Here is a 17,196-nt window from a genome sequence, read left to right on the forward strand (position 1 = left end):
TTCATTAAACATGTTCTTCGTGTTTATAACCCGGCAGAACTACTACAGTAACTAATGTGTCAAAAAATAAATCAATAAATCAACGAAAACTAAAGGGTCAAGACCAGTAGTCGAAAATTCAAAAATAAACCTTGTTTATACGCACAAGGGCCAAAATAATAATGAACTTTAAACACCACATACACCAATATTTATGCGAAAAGCTACAAAAACAAGCTCAGTAGCAAAAAGTGTAAACATAAACCCGGTTTAATGGCACTGGGTAAACGCCAAAGACATAAAATCACAAACAAGAAACATGGAAGAACAGCACAAAACTCCACAAGCAGCACAGTGCATACATACTATATATAAAAAATCTAGGTATGTTTTTCAAGGATTGTTAGGTACCGCCATGGAATGGTCAGTGAAATGTAAATTAACTGGGGGGGGGGGGGGGGGTAAACCAGTTTGTGTGCACAACCTCACTCTTATCCTAAAAATCCCGAATAAAGTAAAGACGTAAATGGTAAATCTTATCAAAGTATACATTGACTTGGGGAAATATAAACCCCGTTTAATGGCACAGGGTAAACGCCAAAGACATATAATACAAAAACAAACATTCACAAACCAGACACATGAAACAACACCACAAAACTCCACAAACAACTCAGTTCACATATACTATTTAAAGAAATCAAACTAGGGGTGTTTATCAACAACCACTTCAAACGGACCACAAACTAATGGAACTAAATGGTTGGATAAACGCTTTGGAACGGTCAGTGAAACTCGAGTTCACTAAAACACGATTCTACTGCTATGGGGCTTAAAATTTTACTCTCACAGATTAAACGTTTTGACAACTTTTTTTGTCTTTTTTTGTCTTGGAACCAGCCAATTTTTTGCGAAAATCCATAGAAACCAGTTATATAATACTGTTGACAAAAAATTTCGAACGGAAATATGAAAATCTACCATCTGATCAGCCATCTTTTATCATTGGTTTGCAGATATTTACGCAAAAATCTGCTATTTCCAAGACAAAAAATAAACCATTATAATCCTAAAATCAAGGTATACTTCGTTTACGGATGCATTGTAATGTAAATCAGATGGTGTTCAAACTTCATAACACGATAAAAAAAAACGTTGACTGACGAGTTTGTGCCAGGCCGTCTGTAGTGTCTCACACATTTAAGAGTCCACAACAAACAACAAAAGGCTGGACTCATTATCCATTCGTGTTCATAGCAGAATCTGCATCAAACGCGATTTTTGCGTCACATGACATTATAGATGTTTGTTAGCGTTTGTACATGACTAACTTAATGTCATGTTAAAGTAAAATATATATGTAATAAAATATAAGTAATGTTAACGTATGCAATATTGAGGTAAACACGTATCACGGTTTATTTCCTTGATGTAACGAATTTAATGATCGGTAGTTTTTAAAACGTCACCGTTTTTATCACGAAACTTTATACTTATAGGAAATTGGAGCAAAATAAAAAAAATACTACATTTTCTTAAAATCAATTCTAGAAGCTGCATGCGTTTTTAACTTTAAATAATAGTCATATGACATGAATTAAAATCTTAATGATTTAGAATGGGTGGAGTGAGCGTAGCGAAGGAGCCCTTCTTTATACTTAGGATATAACTTCATGTCATGTCAACGCAAAATCTGACACAGGGAATATGTATCAGATGAATGGCAGCAGGTGAACTTTTAAACATCCGCGAAAATTGAAAATCTTAATGATTTAGTCTAGTATTTAATGATTGCCTATCTGCAATTTCATTGGCTGAAAATGTAGGGTGTATTCTAACCCTTGTTAGTTTTTTTTACAGAACAAGATTAGGACAGATGTACACATGTATATCAAAAATTAAACACATGAAATTGTATTACATATGTCAAGCGTCAATATCGTCATCCCACGGGATCATACCAGAATGTCGAAACGCGCCCAGGAGCGAACCGCCATACAACATGTATGGGAGCCGGTTTTCCTCACACACGGTTATAAATACAGCAAACAGGGACATCAAATCGTTAAATTCCTCGTCTGTAATCATTTGAGCAAACGCCCTGTATCGTGGATTGTTTGTTCTGTTTAATAGGTTCATATTCCCCCATGCAGCTGCGAATTCCGGAGACGTCGAATCAATTGTTGAATTATTTATTTCGAACTGATTAAAATCATCACTGGCTGTCATCGTCGGCGTCTGGTGTGGAAGCAGCCAAAAGTCCGCCGGAAACTGGACATGATCCGACCACGCACGTAACGTCAGTCCAAGTTGCACTGGCCCTGTTCTTTGATACATCACACGCCTGGTTAATAGAATCATGATAAATGAGCTAGTCACTATACCCGCGAATCCAATAAGCAACCCTCTTACTTTTGCTCCATAAAGGCGCATGCCTGATTTCTGGTAAATGAATGTAAGTTTGATTTTCCTAATCCATTGGACTTTCTATTCATTTAGATTAATCTGATTTAGCAGTATCATTAATGTCACGGAACTGCACAACAATTGGTTAATAATTTGTGTCTGCTATGTGTTACTGCTCTATGGAGTTCTCGCACTTATGTTTCAGACATTAATCTACTGCTTGAGGAAGTCGCTATATACATTGATACTGTATTATTATAAAAAACGTTGTTGATTGTTTGTGTATTTTTTAAATAGTTTTTTATGATTCAAGTTCATACAAATCATTATCAATATTTTATTTCTTAAGTTATATTGTATTAGTAATGGTTGTTTTTTATGCAACGTTTTTTTGTAAATTGATATTTATAATTGATGCTCATCATGATGGGCCTAGTTCTTGAAAACTTCTTAAAGCGAATATTATATATAAAAATTATATTCACCAAAATATTTTCGGCTTATCTGCTGCATCGTACGCTGATATCCCTAATACAACCGTAATCCATATCATGTATATATTGAGTTTATTTAGTTATTGTATAATTTCTTTTCAATGCAATTCACCTTTCAGATTACATGTTTACTAAATAAGTATGTAAATAGTTTCATCTTGAAATGAATAAATCCAATCGTAATCTTTTGACTTATTTGCGCAGTTCAGCCACTTATAATGTGAATGCTCCATTCAGGAACGTAAAACGTGTAGGTCCGTTCAGAAAGATAAAACGTGTATGTTTCGTTCAGTAACATTTGCAATTTTTCACCTTAAAAACACATATAATGGTTCGACCCACTCCACACGAGTAGAAATCAGTCAAACTAAATCGGTGAAATAACAAATCTTCACCTGCGCCCAAGTATCCAAAATATAAAAGCCAACACTACTGCAGTCAATATTCATCCGAAAATCTCATCTCTGAAAACAGGCTTCAAATTACAAGATAAGATAGATGAAGGTCCGATGAATATTAAATGTAGGCAAACTTTATCAATATTAGATGCAGAATCGCTGTCCAATACCGACAGGACGGTGTCGTGCATCCCGAAACCGGCTCTCCCATGACCATTTGCGTCTCTATCAGTAAACCGGAAGCATGACAGCACCTCGTCCAAGGAACCGATTCCCGGTCTTAATGAGAGCAGGTCCCAGTGGACGTTTTAATAATGAGTTGGGTCGTTGTGTTCTTCCGCAATTATTCTGCAGTGCGAACTGATCGATGGCATGTTATTGTTCTAGCCTTTTAAAAATGATTAGGTAATAGAAGATGATATCACTTAAATTCGCTTTACAGTGCAATGTAAATGAAGTAAACAGATAGAGACAAAACTGTAAGGTTTAATTAGTATTTATTTCAATGAATCATTTTTCATTTTAAGACTGTTGGTCAGTATATTGGCGATTAAAGCAAAACATATGTCTCAAGATCTGTCCCTCATTGACCAAGATCCTGATGTTAATGAAGAAAAAAGAGTGCATGTGTTCAAGTATCAATATTTTATTAAATTTGAATGGAAAAAGGGAAGAAAGCATTAGGTATTATATCAGAGATGACACAGAAACGAAGGCTTATAAATGAATTAGAGTGAAAGAAATACTTGAATTGATTGAAAGGGTAAAATTTGATTTTTTGGGAAACATTCAAAACAGCAATCAATTAACCGAAAGTCATGTGGGGTAACGGATAGCACCATCTGTCACAAACGGAAAGAAAGGATGCAAGTTTCTGCAAGGAACTGACACCTGTTTCCTGTCTGAAAGTGTATAACTTTCTTCCTTGTGCGAAAATGTTGACGTCACACATAAAGTGACGTCATAACTTCTGTCTAAAACGCTTCTAATATCTAACGGTACATGCGGTCGGAAAATGTAATATGAATATCGTGTAAGAGGAAACACTATTTCTTTTGAATAAATATAAATGTCTCGATCGGAATAAAGGTCCCATATGTGTGTCGTGTTTTCGCCAAAGAAGAAAATGTCAATGTATGGCCATTTGTTCCCATTAGCGCGCGTTTTATTGTAGAATTTCCACTGTCTACCGGGTGGCGAGTGCAGACGGCAACCGTGGACGTTCCCTAGTGTTTCCAGCAGCATGGACTTCACACTTACGTTCATAAATACGTCAATATCGTCATCCCACGGGATCATACCATAATGTCGAAACGCGCCCAGGAGCGAACCGCCATACAACATGTATTGGAGCCGGTTTTCCTCACACACGGTTATAAATACAGCTAACAGAGACATCAAATCGTTAAATTCCTCGTCTGTAATCATTTGAGCAAACGCCCTGTATCGTGGATTGTTTGTTCTGTTTAATAGGTTCATATTCCCCCATGCAGCTGCAAATTCGAGAGACGCCGAATCAATTGTTGAATTATTTATTGCAAACTGATGAAACCCATCACTAGCTGTCATCGTCGGCATCTGGTGTCGAGGCTGCCAATAGTCCGCCGGGAACTTGACATGAATAGCGTTAGCCGACCACGCACGTAAAGTCAGCCCGAGTTGCACGGGCCCTGTTCTCTGATATATCACACGCCCGGCTAATAGAATCATGATAAAAGAGCTTGTCACGATAGCCGCGAATCCAATAAGCAACCCTCTCGCTTTTGCGCCATGATGGCGCATAACTGATTTCTGGTAAATCAATGTAATTTTGATTTTTCTAATCCATTGGGTTTTCTATTCATTTAGATTAATCTAATTTAGCAGTATCATTAATGTCACGGAACTTCGAAACAAATGGTTAATAGCTGTTGTCTAACCTGTGTTTCTGCTCTCGCACTTGTGTTTCAGACATTAATCCAGCGCTTAAGGAAGTCATTAAAGAATTTGTTGCTGCTGTTTTGTTGTAAAATAGTTTTGTTCATGTTTCTAGTTAATACAAATATGTATCCAAATTTCTTTCCTTAAATTATATTGTAATAATGTTTATTTGTATGCAACATTTTTGTATAATGTTACCTTAACCCTGCCCCACCATGATTGACATAGTTCTGAAAAAAACTGAAAACGAAAACTATATAAAATCATTTTCTGTCATATAATATGTATCGTTTTATCTTGTGTATGATACGCTGATAACCGTATGATACGCATATATATCATGTATATATTGCATACGTTTGTCAACTGTTTCAGTTCTGTTCAATGCAATTCACCTTTCAAATCACATTTTTACTTAATAAGAATGTAATTTGTTTCATCTTGAAATAATTGAATCCAGTTGTAAACTTGCGAATTATTTTCTCCGTTTAGGAACGTCAAACGTGTATGCTCCATTCAAATACGTTAAACGTGTATGCTCCATTCAATAAGGTAAAACGTGTATGCTCCATTCAATAAGGTAAAACGTGTATGCTCCATTCAGTGAGGTAAAACGTGTATGCTCCATTCAATAAGGTAAAACGTGTATGCTCCATTCAATAAGGTAAAACGTGTATGCTCCATTCAATAAGGTAAAACGTGTATGCTCCATTCAGTGAGGTAAAACGTGTATGCTCCATTCAATAAGGTAAAACGTGTATGCTCCATTCAGTGAGGTAAAACGTGTATGCTCCATTCAATAAGGTAAAACGTGTATGCTCCATTCAGTGAGGTAAAACGTGTATGATCCATGCAGTAAGGTAAAACGTGTATGCTCAATTTAGTAAGGTTAAACGTTTATGCTCCATTTGGAAACGTTAAACGTGTGTGTTCCATTCAGTACAAAACGTGTATGCTCTGTTCTGTAACTTTAAACTAGTATGCTTCATCCATTTAGCTAAAACTTGTATTCGCCATATTGTATCATTTACATCTTCTCATCTTAAACACATGAAGATAGTATTTTTGACCAACTTCACACGAGATGGAATCCGTTAAACTAAATTGGTGAAATAACACACCTTTACTTGTGCTCCAGTATCCAAAATATAAAAGCCAACACTTTTGCAGTCAATATTCATCCGAAAAACTCATTTCTCTGAAAACAGGCTTCAAATCACAAGACAAGATAGATGAAGGTCCGATGAATATTGAATGTAGGCAAACTTTATCAAAATTAGATGCCGAATCGTAGTCCAATACCGACTGTACGGCATCACGCATCCGGAAACCGGTGGTCCCATAGCCCTTCGCGTCTGTATCAGTTAACTGGAAGCGTGACAGCATCTCATCAAAGGAGCCGAATTCCCGTCTTAATAATCGGTCCCATTGGACGTCTTAATAATAAGTTGGGCCGTTTTGTTATTCCGAAAACAATCTGCATTGTGAAATGCAATCAATAAGATATATATTAAAACATTGCTTTATTTCCATTTAATGAACACTTAGAAATGTCTCTTGTTCTTTACTGGTCAGGCAATACTTCCTTTTACATTTAAATATCAAAAGATGTAATTCTTTTGAACCAAAACCACTGTGGTAGCCTCATGGATATATTTGTTGATCTACATGAGCTTAATATATATATTTTGATTTTTATCCAGATTGACATCTTTTTTAAATGAAACAAAACAGATCCCATGAAGTGATCGTGTCGTACGACCGCTCTTTCAAGCGGTAATTATAACTCTTTTTTTCAAACATACTAGTTTGGCTGAGACAGTTATATATTTATGTGACATTGACTGAAAAATTAACACAAGTATTTGATCCTACGATGTTATAGTTTGTTGTCATTGCTTAAGACAACTTTTCTGAACTAAGAATTAATACATCTTAAAACAAAATATTAATAAGCAAACATTTCTTCATTTCTTTTATTGCAAAAAACACCTTTATAATGTATAATGATTAATTATTAGAATAAAATAACAGGTGAGATGGCGTCACTGTCGAGTTATGTTACAACAATGTTATACAACTTATTTATATGAGAAAGTAAGTAGTGTTTGTATTACAAATGAAACAAGCAACGATATAAGCGTTATAACTATAATTAATTGTTATACATAACTATAATTAGTAAATAAATGTCTTAAACGGGGAATTAAACTGTCGTCCTTTAGTTTCAATTTTATTTCTTTTATTTAATTTCATTATATATCATGTAGGTAAAAGCCATTCATGGCCTCAAGGTAATAAACAATATTGCAATAAATATGAAGCCAATAAAAGTTCATTAATTTCGTAATTAATTAAGATGGGTACCATAATGTTCATGCGTAGGTAACTCGTTTATAAACGTTCATTTAGGAATCGACGAATATACATAGTAAAAAATACGGTAAATATCATACCAAGCGTTTTATAATTACGAATAATTTACCTTTACAATATTGAAAACAAGGACGGGTTGTCATCATAGAACATGGGTAAATTTTCGCTCCTAGTTGCCGTGTTTTTGCTTGGATGTGTGTGTCCTCAGCACGATGTGAGTATATGGTTCTAAATTATAAGCGATTTTCTAGTAATTTCACCGGAAAATCACTTTGAAATTCGATCGATTATCGATTTTTGTTTTTCGAAATACATATAGTACAATGTTTCGCGGGCTTCGTGCTAGATGATTGTATTTAAATATAGATATAGATATTATTACAACAGTCTTGCTCTAAGCTCTTGAATTATTTTAACTAAACTGCTTCATTGATTGCCAGTCTTTACATAATAGGTGTGACAATATGATGTATAATAGTCAACTAAAGACAATGACAAGTTTGAAACTTTAATTAAAACTTAAATTTCGCATTTTAACCCTCCGAAAACACAGAAATGGCAGAGATCAACCATCACATGCAAGTCGTTTTTATACAATATCGTTGTACGAAACCAGCAAAGAGACAACTTTAACCGCTTTGTGTTTTTAGCACATCGCCGTAATAATATTGCGATTTAATTACTTTGTTGAACAAAGTAATATGTTGGATCAAAGTGCATGTACATCTATTGGATAAGAGTCATGAGTATCAGTTGGCTCGGCTTCACGTCAATTACACGATATTCTTAAGTTTAAGTTAAAAAAATACATGTATTTATTTTAGAACGATTGTGAAATAAGAAACAATAACATTTTATAAATCACTCTCGTTGTCACGAAGTTGTGCGAGAGTATGGTCTTGTGTCGTAGGGGAATTCGGAGTACCCTGTCCAGTTTATTGACCACAAACAGACCTTACATGCGCTCAGGCCAGGAATAGAAACAGGGTTGCCTAAATGAGAAGCGAGTGCGCTAACTATTGCACTTACTGGACACCGAACGATATGTTTATAATATAACTTCGTTTAAATAACTTATTTCTCCTTTTTACTTTTATTTGTATATAATTATTTGATTTGAAAGCTGCACTCTCACAGATTGAACATTTTGACAACTGTTTTATTTTTGGTCTTTGAACGGGCCATTATTTTTCAGAAAATCAATGGAAACCAGTTGTTTATGACTGCTGACAACAAATAGATCGCAGATTTTTATATTTAAGTTCAAGAAAGGATTTTAGGCATTTTTTTTAAATCCGTTAGTAACGGTTTAAGCCATAAAACATTAAGTTTCGAACAGAAATATGATAATCTACGCTCTGATTTTTTATCAGCAGTCTTATATCTTAGGTTTGCAGACATGTATGCAAAAAAATGCTCTTTCCAAGACAAGAAATAATAAAGTTGTAAAAACGGTAAACCTGTGAGAGTGCAGATTTAATAATGTTATGAGTGAATGTTAGGGATAAAACACTGATCGAGAATGGCCGATAATCGATCGCCATCCCAAAAAGTAATGATAATCGATAACGATTTCCAATATAAACATTATAAACTTGAAAAACATTGGACACTTTACCAAATAAAATTGTTTAACCAGATATTGTTCGCGATGATTTTTGTAGTATTAAAGATTTTATGCCAAAGCAAAAATGTCGTCTAGCCGAATGTTATTTTATATAATTTATAAATTTACTATCAGTGGATTTTTTTTCTTCATTTATTCAAATTCGATTAAGAAATTGAAGATTGGTCGAACTAAACTGTTATTTCCGACAATTGATTATAACTTTGTCAGATTTAAAATCTCTTTTAAATGGGACTGATTCACGAAGCTTGTTCCAGAATAACGAATGCCGTCCAGACTGACGAAGTGATTTTGCATTAACTTGTCATTTGGGAATATATCGTTAGAAACATCAAAGCTAACGTGTTTTAAAACAATCCTGATAGTATCTGTCATGTGTTCCCGTTCCGGATAGAAAAATCCGACCCGAGGGCACCTGCGTTGCCAGGTAACGAGGCCTGCCGAGTTACCGGCCACGCAGCGTGCCCGAGGGTCGGATTTTTCTATCCGGAACGGACACACATGATAGATATTTTTTCTAGCATACATAAATTACAAAAAAAATATGGAGAAAATACATAAAAAAGCGCATTTTTATAAGTATCACCAAAAAGCGCGTGCGATGATGTTTACTGACGTCATGACGCGCAGTAATTTGTATTCACTGCATACGTCAAGAAGTTCCTACAGTATCACGTCTTTTAATGGTTATTATGTTGTTGTTTTAAAGTATATTTTTGTAAAGTTAATGTTAATGGAACTTATCTATTTAAATCTCATAATTATGATTACATAAAGTGTATTATAAAAGAAATTGAAATTATTACGTCACAGCGCGTGACTCATCTGGCATGGGGGGATGCCAGATGGAGTTTTCCAGCACGGCTGAATTCACCGGAAATGCCTATCTGGTGTGCTAGAATCGTTTGTCTATAGATAGAAGAAGAATTATGGCATATTTCTTTACACAAAGAATAACTGTCGTTCATGTTATATTCAGCTATTCCGCAGAACGTCAAGGCAGAACTAGCGTTTGATTACTTCCTTCTCATGGTGAAAGAAGGGAAAGGAAAATTGGATGAGCTATTTTTTGTTTTTATCAAACATACCAAATAGTCGATAGTATTCCTGTATTGATCGGGTACCAGGCCCCAATAGTACGAAAATACTTGAGTCAAATCTCAGAATTACTAATGTTTTACTATCTTTAAAAGGATATACTCACATGTATTATGTTGATTAACATGATTGCTCAATTTTCTAGAAAAACATATTTCTACAGCTTTGGTTTTGGTTTTAATTATTTCTGCGTGTTCCTATTGGTTAGGGATTTAAAGGAGAACCAATCAATTTAAAAGTCCGGTTTGGTTCCTAATTTTTTCATAAATACCCTGTTTTGAGCGAATTTATACGGGTACCAATAAATTGATATTTCCAGAATCAAAATGGCTGCTTCCTGTTAAAGCTGCACTCTCACAGATTTACCGTTTTGACAACTTTTTTTTTTATTTTTGTCTTGGACAGATTAAATTATTGCGTAAATATCTGCAAACCAGTGACAAAAGATTGCTGACAAAAGATCAGAACGCAGATGCTCATATTTTCGTTCGAAAATTAATGTTTTATGGTTTAAACCGTTACTAACGGTTTAAGAAAAATGCATACATCATTTTTTTAACTTCAATAGAAAAATCTGCGATCTATTTTTTGTCAGCAGTCTCATATAACTGGTCTCCATGGATTTTCGCAAAAATTGGCTCATTCCAAGACAAAAAATAAAAAAAAGTTGTCAAAACGTTTAATATGTGACCTTGGCCTTAAAGGTCAATCGACAATGTAAACAGAATGGCATATTGAAAATAAATTGTCATATAAGAGCTCGGTTAAAATCACTTTCTGCCAGTGCATATCATATTCAATGGCTCACTAGTAAAATTCTGTATACTGATATAGTCGGGAACTTTAATACATGGTCGTCATCAACGATTCATTTAACCCTACTATCTAAAAGTGCCAAATTTCGGGAAAAAAATATGACAGAATTCTTCCTCTAAAGGCCTAGATTAAGAAATGTTCTGCATGATAATCCCCTGCTGTGCATGGCCTGTTTATTGTACTGGTGTCATAGTAGGGGTCTATTTTCTGTGTATTCGTTTATTGGCTCAGCGCTTTTCAGGGTCCATTTCTATAATAAAACTTTCAAAACTGCTTAGCAGGATACTCAGATCGGAGATCTGATAAGAGGGATCAAGGCAAGTAGATAAAGATCAATTTTGACAACAGAGTGAAATATGTCTAAGGAACATAGTCATCGCAAAGTAACATACATCTTGGATTTATCATTTTTATTGAACAAAACTATAGTTAAACGTAGCACTGCATGCTGATATAACATAATTATTTTATTTTGTTGTTTTATTATTGAAATTTGCTAGGGGCACTTAGATGATTTTCTTCGATAACTTCGAAATACGTTAACGTATAACGAATGCATGCCTTGTGTGTAATTAAAGACCTTTCAAACTTTTTTAAACAAAACACTTTACGGAAAATAGATTATTATCAAAATTACAAAACATCATTAACCCATATACATTTGAGGACGTCCATTTTATAACAAGATTACCAGATTAATTAGAAAAGCAGCCTGTCCATAACCTTTGCAAACAAAACAATATACAATAAAGTTTTTCTATGTGATTCAATGCATACATATTACAAAATAAAACAATAAACGAAAAATAAGGCTAGATGTAAAACCAGCATTTTCAACATCTAAAAACGTAAAGTCAGCTATGACACATTTTGGACATAAAAGCTTGATTCTTAGAAAGAGTTATGCACCAGTCAATTGTAACCACGCCCCCCCCCCCCCCAGGTCCGGGGTATAGCGGGGACTTTGACTTTCGGTCTAACCAACCCCGGCTAAAATCCATGCCCTGCGGGGACGCACAGATGTATTTAAAGCGAAGACAAAACCACCGCACTCACCCGGCACTGCGGGGCCACCTGAAAGGTAAACACACGGCCCATTTCCCCGGCTATCCCCGGTATACCCCCGGACCTGGGGGGGCGTGGTTACAATTGACTGGTGCATTACTCATATTTGCATAGTATTCTTACATTTCACCAATATTAAATAAGTGTATTTCGACACTAAGACTAGCATTCAATATTGGTCTTAATTGAATCTAAGAACGATGAAGCTAATCGGATTACTTGATATTTATAACTCATCAATAGAGTAAGTTGCATATTGAATACCCCCCAGTATTGAAACATAAAACGCCTTTATACATGTTTTCTATCATCAAATATTTATCCATAACTCCATTAATGTTGTGTGCTGCGTTTCAGCATTTGATTGTTAAAATAATGATCAACATACTCAAAAGTCAATGCATTTAAAATATATTGATTGCAGTGAAAAGAATACATCAATTAATATGCTCACAAATTAGAATGATAACAGGTCAACACCTTTATTATTAAAGTGGATGTCTACATGTTTAATAGCCCTTGGTTACACCATTCGGAACTCCTCGGCCATTTTTATCATAACTTTTTTCTAAAATGTGCCCTTTGAACTTATACTTTTAAGCTGAAAAAAATATTATCTTAAATTTGTTTTTTGTAGATGCCGCCGATTTTTGACTTAGTGATGACATTTCTTTAAGCGTCATAAAAGATGCAGAAAAAGGACGCCGTTCCGCCGACTCCGACGACGACTCTGATAATGAAACCGAAGACGAGTCTAATACAGATGATTCTAGTGATTTTGACGACGACTCTAATACAGATGATTCTAATGATTCCGACGACGACTCTAATGATGATTCTGACGACGTCTCTGACACAGATGATTCTAGCGGCTCTGATTCTGAAGATGGTGGTGTTGTCGTTTAGTTTTATGTTCCCTCATACAGTAATAAACATGCAGAAATCCTATTACTATAAAGAACATGTGTTAATCATTAAACGATCATGGTAAGGATGGAAAACAAAACAAAATAAATGTCAGTTGAAGTGTTTGTCTTTGATTTAAATGTAACGGTACTTTACCGACAAAGCGAATGGTATTCCCAGCACAATAAAAAATAACGCAAGCGTGCTATGTGTCAATTAACCATAAAACGCAATTCTATGCACATAAATAGTACATACATCTTTAAATGTTTTCGATTTCATAGTTATATCGATACCCTCCGGAATTTATATCGATACCTTCTTGGTTTTATATCAGAACCCTCTGGAGTTTATATCGATACCTTCTATGTTTTATATCAATACCTTCTGAAGTTTATATCGATACCCTCTGGAGTTTATATCGATACCCTCTGGAGTTTATATCGATACCTTCTAGGTTTTATATCAATACCTTCTGGAGTTTATATCGATACCCTCTGGAGTTTATATCGATACCCTCTGGAGTTTATATCGATACCTTCTATGTTTTATATCAATACCTTATGGTTTTATATCAGAACCCTCTGGAGTTTATATCGATACCTTCTATGTTTTATATCAATACCTTCTGGAGTGTATATCGATACCCTCTGGAGTTTATATCGATACCCTCTGGAGTTTATATCGATACCTTCTATGTTTTATATCAATACCTTCTGGAGTTTATATCGATACCCTCTGGAGTTTATATCGATACCCTCTGGAGTTTATATCGATACCTTCTGTAGTTTACATCGATACCTTCTATGTTTTATATAAATACCTTCTGGAGTTTATATCGATACCTTCTGGAGTTTATATCGATAACTTCTCGAATTTATTTCGATAGCTTCTAGGTTTTATATCAAGACCTTCTGGAGTTTATATCGATACCCTCTGGAGTTTATATCGATAACTTCTGTAGTTTATATCGATACCTTCTGGAGTTTATATCGATACCCTCTGGAGTTTATATCGATACCTTCTGTAGTTTATATCGATACCTTCTAGGTTTTATATAAATACCTTCTGGAGTTTATATCGATACCCTCTGGAGTTTATATCGATACCTTCTAGGTTTTATATAAATACCTTCTGGAGTTTATATCGATACCCTCTGGAGTTTATATCGATACCTTCTAGGTTTTATATAAATACCTTCTGGAGTTTATATCGATACCCTCTGGAGTTTATATCGATACCCTCTGGAGTTTATATCGATAACTTCTCGAATTTATTTCGATACCTTCCGGAGTTTATATCGATACCTTCTCGAGTTTATATCGATACCACCAAGACGGATTCATGCATTTTACGCGCAAACTTAACCGAAAGTATGAAGAGATCAATTGAAAATGGGATAAATTGAAACTGTTCATTGACTTGATATAGATTCAACACTGCCAACACCCCATAGCACTGTCGTTTAAGGCTGTATCTCTAATACAAACTGGGTAGAGAAACACAAACGTTTTAGAAAACCATGTTCATTTAGTTTGAGGTACAAACCTTTGCTAAGATCAAACAAATTATATGATCAGTACGATTCAAAAACGCAAATATTTATAAAGGAGTCGACGGAATCAATGATGATATACAAATGCTATACAAAGATATAAATATTGATATGCCTGTGAGGTTTTATCATAAAAAGGTAACAACTTTCGATAAAATGAGGTATCATTTTGTGTTAGAAGCATATTTTTGTTGCCTAAAGCTCAACTGATTTACTCACTGATTTATCAAAAAGTAATTCAAACAAGGTTCCGGAATATTTTGCTTTTTCAGCTTTTAACGCATAATTAACCAGCTTAATAAACCGCCAAAGAATATCAGTTTTCGGACGATATAGTTAAAAAAATCCTTAAACGATCAAGTTATCATATGTTGTTGTTTTTTAATTTTCTTTTCTTACTTAACGTGATCTGTTGAGAACATACATACACGTACTTTAAACAGTATTTAAAATATGATTATATAAATATGTATATTTTGTAAAATCAGGACGAAAACACATGTATAATATATGCACTATTGTTGTTATATCTGATAAACAATCGATGATTAAGAAAAATCGGATATGTATACTCTTACTGTTCTTTGACATAAATGTCTGCTTACTTTTCATAAAGTAAATTTAATTTTTTATCGAGTTATGTTGCTCGTCAACTTCAACTTTAGCACTGATTGTGGTATGAATTGTACCATATAAACGGTTTATTGATAATTTGTGTTTAATTTAAGGAATGAATTGCGGGGTTGATGTCATAATCGGGGTATCAACGCAATTGGGCACGCGTACTTTGACCAGCCCAATTGCGTTCATTTCCCCGATAATGACATCAACCCCGCAATTCATTCCTTATATTTATACCAATAGTTCATAATTGTATTCAAGAAAGGTTAAAAAAATAATTCATTTCCTTTCGGATTACCTTTCAGTAATCCTTTATTACCCATTCTGTAAATAGGACGACTCGACTGTTACCGGAAACATTTTTTTCAACGTCACAATAACGCGGGAAAAGACCACTTGAAATCACTTTTAAACGTAAAATTAAAACACTTTTGGCAACAAAACGTTTAAAATATAGTAACTTAGCACTTCCTAAAATGTTGATTTATAATTTACGCAACCTGCTGACACAATACAAACAATAACAAGATCAATAGTGTTCATGTATATTGTTATGCGATGAATTGCGATCCGAACATATCCGAAGATGTTGCGTTCATCGATTGATGCACACAATTGCCGAGGCGGTTCAAAGAAATGGAAGTTGGGGTGTAAATATAGGTGTATAGATGCCTTTACGTTTGACTGTCTTTGAGTTAGCTTGGATATGTTTAAGTTAACTTGGCTGTCGCTAAGTTATCTTGGTTATCTTTAAGTTAGCTTGGCTATCTTTAAGTTAACTTGGCTGTCGCTAAGTTAGCTTGGCTGTCCTTGGCCTAACTTGGCTGCCTTTAACTAAGTTAAGTGAATAGTTATGAAAACAATAAACATACTAACTATCTAAATAAACTTACTTAAGTTTAGTAAAAACAGGAACTAAGACAGATGTAATTATTCTGCCATTATAACTTAACATTATTATGTCATCTGCATATAAAACACCGTCTCCGTGGCCTAGTGGTTAAAGCTTTCGCCTATGGAGCTGGAGGTTGTGGGTTCGATCCATGGCCGCGTCAAACCGAAAGACGTTAAAAGTAGGTACAAGTAGCTCCCTTGCCTGGCGCTCGGCATTCAAAGGGAAGTGCTTTGAAAACTGGTGTACTCAGTACTGGTTCAACCCAGGAAAGTTGTATCCCGTGTACCGGTGCTTTATACCGAGCACGTAAAAGAACCAAGAGGTCTCTTCACAAAGAGCTAGGGTCTCGCACCTAGATCTCTTGTATCTCACCCTGTTTCTTCAAGTCTTCCAATGTCTGGATTTGACTACGAATTGCTGTCACTTCTATCTCATGACACTTATGGCATTTAAACACAGTTTAAGTCGTGATGGCGTCACGGCGGGGTCAAGCCATAATAATTTCCGCGGGCAGACCTTGATAAACTCAAATAAACAAACCTGCATATAACAGAATAAAAAGCGTCAGGAACTGAGGAAGTTCATTGTCTCATTAAGTCGGATTGAAATTCCGTTAACTGTTCGCTTTGACTGCAAGAATCCACGTAGACCATTACGGAATAATGAAAAAAAAGAGAGGCGAAAGATTTTCTCATTACCTGACTCCTATATTCACGGAAACAATTGGAGTATTGTGTGGTAGATGACAGAAACACTCACACTTTGATATTCCTATCCATATAAGTTAAAGATCTTAAACATTTACCCGAATTATTCAAATTTTATACTTTTTTTCAAGAATCAAGATCTCCATATCTTATTAAAGGCTTGTTTAAGGTCAATAAATGCACACAGAACTTACAGAAGCTGGGCCTTCTGCACTTTAGGTCATCTTTAGAAATATAACTGGGCGAAGATAAAAGGAAATGTGACAGTTATGCTTTGTTATCAGAACACAATGGATACATAAAGCTTTTGTTAAAAAATATAACCAGGCTGCT

The sequence above is a fragment of the Mya arenaria genome, chromosome 10 (assembly GCF_026914265.1).
Source record: "Mya arenaria isolate MELC-2E11 chromosome 10, ASM2691426v1".
Lineage (NCBI taxonomy): Eukaryota > Metazoa > Mollusca > Bivalvia > Myida > Myidae > Mya > Mya arenaria.